This window comes from Alosa sapidissima, chromosome 24, assembly GCF_018492685.1.
Source record: "Alosa sapidissima isolate fAloSap1 chromosome 24, fAloSap1.pri, whole genome shotgun sequence".
Lineage (NCBI taxonomy): Eukaryota > Metazoa > Chordata > Actinopteri > Clupeiformes > Clupeidae > Alosa > Alosa sapidissima.
In genome coordinates, this window is record NC_055980.1 from 5,892,345 (window position 1) to 5,896,430 (window position 4,086).

Below are 4,086 nucleotides of genomic sequence, written 5' to 3' on the forward strand. Positions count from 1 at the left end.
TACAACAGATTACAATGATTACAATGAATGCAAAAGGTTTAAAGTCATTCAAACTTACTTTCTTACTCACATTCTAACTTATCATGCTAATGACACATGAGCTGATGAATTTGATTTTTAAACGTAACTGATAAAAATTATACACTTTTGTGTGTTATGTGTTAACAACATTATGACAATGAATTTTACATAAAAGATAATGAAGGAACCCTTTTAACTTTGGCTTGAAGTGAATGATTTCGACATTCTCTCTCTCTCTCACACACACACACACACACACACACAGACACACACGCACACACACAATGTTGATTGAAAGGCCACATTATCATTCAGCTCTGATTGAAAGCATCTGTCAGCAATTGCATATTTTCTTTGACTGGGAGCTCACGAGATGTTTTAGAATGTAACTGGTCTAAGAGCTGATTTAGAGTCAGTGTGTGACACTGTGACACTGTGAGTTGAAGGCCCTCTGCTGCACCCTGCTGGTTAAATGTGGAACCAGTCATAAGACCACCATGCCTCAGGCACTGACACGGACGTGCGCACGCATCGTGCACACACACACACACACACACACACACACACACACACACACAATCACAGAGAGAGAACCAGAGAGAGACCACACACACACGCACATGCACACGCACACACACACACTCTGAGCTGTTTCTTTATCTATAATTTCTTTAATGTTAAAATAAGTTGAATAGGAATATAGGAGCACCCAGAGTTTAGCCTATATCGACACACACACACACACACACAATCATAGAGAGAGAGAGAGAGAGAGAACCAGAGAGAGACCACACTCACTCACGCACACACACACACACGCACGCACACACACAATCACAGAGAGAGACCACACTCACTCCCACACACACGCACACACACAATCACAGAGAGAGAGAGAGAAACAGAGAGACCACACTCACTCCCCCACACACACACACACGCACACACATACACACACACACACAAACACTCTGAGCTGTTTCTTTATCTATAATTTCTTTAATGTTAAAATAAGTTGAATAGGAATATGCAATGAGCACCCAGAGAGAGGGAGGGAGAGGGATAGAGAGAGAGGGAGGGATAGAGAGAGAGAGTGAATGACTGCAAGTGGCAGAAAGGCAGAATACATGAAAGACAAGCGAGAGGAAGAGAGACAGAGACAGAGAGAGAGAGATTATGTCAAGCTCTTCATAACCCAAACTGACAAATGGCACACAGGTGTGTGTGTGTGTTGTGTGCAACTGTGTATGTTGGGGGTGGGGGGGTGGGGGTTGTTGCATTTGAGTTTTCATGGGCTGGGGACGGACAGCTGTGACAATTGAACTACTTACCTGGTCTGTGAATATCAGTGGTGTGTGTGTATATGTGTGTTTCTTTGTTTTTCTTGGGGTGTGTGTGTGGGGGGTGGGGTGGTGTGTGTGTGTGTGTGGGGGGGGGGGGGGGTGGTGGACAGTGACGCTCTTAGTTTGTGAGGGACAAATGTGCCCAATGACATACACTGTATTCTTTGTATGAGTGTATGTGTGTGTGTGTGTATGAGGGACGCTTGTGCTTAGGTCAGCAGAACACTTGTCTCTCACCCTTTCTCTCTCTCTCTCGCCCCCCCCCCCCCTCACACACACACACACACACACACACACACACACGTACGCGCGAACAACTGTCATTCATGCAGCGCACTCTCCATACCATCCTCATCAGTCTGAAAATAAGACTCATTTCATGGCTAAAGTTACGCTCCGGCTCGCGCTAAACTAAGCAGTTGGTGATTCTCATACCGTCGTCTGTATATAGCTTGCATATAAACTCCGTCCGAGTCAGACCAATATGAATGCCCACTATATACGTCACTGTACTTTCTTTGGGGTCCATGAGTAACATTTAATCAAAATATAGCCTACCCCCTAGAGAAAAACGCGTCTAAACGCATTCATGAACAGGCTCTTAATTCTACATAGCAGTCGAAGGAAGAGCTCATACATCTGAAGTGATCGGCCCAGTATAGGCTCGGTATTGGGTCGGAACGGAGGGATACCGGGTGCATTATTTCTAAAAGCCTATTTGATTGGCCCCTTTTGTTAACAGGAAAAGACGGGAAAATCCACACTGATATCCAAGACAGCCCATTCTCTGTGTGTTGTTGGCGTGTGCTAGTTCTGACCAAACCCAAAGTCACCACACGCGCCCTTATTGTTCAGATGTTTCTGTCTAACCAGAGAGGATGTGCGCGTGCACGTGCATTGCAGGTGCTGTTTTCAGCACCAAAACAGTCTCGTGAAAAATGCAAAAGTAGGCCTTTGAAAATAAATAAATAATTGCAAGCTATTTTGATTTTACCAGTCTGTGTTTGAAATCCCGTTAATCCCGAACATTAATACAAGGACGGAGAACACCGTGTGCACACCACCAATATCTAGAGCGCGCACGTACACTGGCGCGCACAAAGAGTGATAAAATGTAAGGTTGAGGCTGAGTAAGTGTGATCTCTCTCTGTCTCTCTCAATGTGTGTGTGTGTGTGTGTGTGTGTGTGTGTGTGTGTGTTCTTTTGTGGAAGGAGAGCTGTCTCTAAAAAATAGGCATGGGGTTTATTTATACATCGTATAATTTGTATATTGTGTGTATCTTACTTTCTCTCTCTCTCTCTCTCTCTCTGTGCATGTATCTGTCTGTCTGTGTGTGAGTTCACTCAGTCCAATAATGTAGAGGAATTTTCTCTGACACGATGCTCTGGACACGTTGCAAGTGTCAACTTCAAAACCCAAACATAATCATCAGCATCATCTTCAACCTTGGTCAAATATCATAGCGGTGGAGGCTGGCAAATGACACAATACCTGCCTAGTTACTGGGCCTCGGTTAAGACTTCAGATACAATAAACTTTTCAATTAGTTGACTTGATTAATTAATTAAACGAATAAAGGAACACTGACAGTCTCTATGACATAACAGGCGGAGTGGAGTGACTATAGGCTGGTGATCTTCAGGGATTCAAGATGGCGTTCAGGAGAGGAGTCTGGCCGCTCTGTTAGAGAATGCTGTAAATATGCACCGAGTCCCTTTGAAAACCAGAACACATCACGTTGAAACGTGTCCTCTGATTATTCTGAAATGCCCGGTGGAGCACGAGCCGAGATCTGATCTCTTCCTCGCGCCCCCTTCTCCTCCGTCAGACGACCACTGAACAAAAGAATGTGTAGCGCGCGCCGTGTTTTAAATGATCACTTCGATGTTGTGGGTGCAAACTATTTTCACCGTGGCCCAGCTATAGCCCTCCACCCGACACCGACACAACGACCTGTTCATGTGTCGAGCCGTTTCCTCGGTACCGGTGTGTGAGGGACGGTGTATCAGGTCTTTGAGATGTTGGCAACTTTCCTAGCAGCGAGTTGCCCCGGCTGCAGGCAGCCTTTCACGCACTTGTTTATACACTAGTTTCCCTCTTTAGAGCCCTGGAATAAAAACGCACTGATTCTCTTCGAACCCATAGAAATGCACCAACACGCACTGTCATTTACGAGCAACTTTCATTCACTCACATTTAATTTATAAAAGGTTTAACAGTAAATAATCTGGAGCACGTCACATCGAGTCGCCTGCCCGACTGTGTTAGTTGGCAAACTCCAACGGTGGATTAAAAACGAAAATGATGTTATGCACGCGTCAAACGGCGCGTTTTCATTGGAATATTGATTCGGGTTTAACGTGCATGATGTGATTTGGGTACCGGTTCCGTTGTTTTGGGTCAATTTCGCACGAATTCTGCAAAATCCATCTCCTCGCGCGCTGCTTCGGGTGGGTTTTCAAGGAATAAAAGTTTATCGGTCAGCGAATTCTCCTCGGAACCTGGTATGTCCATGAAGCCTGAAGTGTCTGCTTTTAACCAACACGGTTCGACGGAACCGTGTGTGACCCATCTTCATAAATTTAGCGCTAGTTCGAGGAAGAAGAAACACAAACCGACCCGCGCGAGTTTCATGGAGCCTGCTCGATCAGCTGCTGGCAGTTGGTGTTCTCAATCACGTCCGCGCCGAGGCTTGATATTGTCTATGGGCGCACCGGCAGA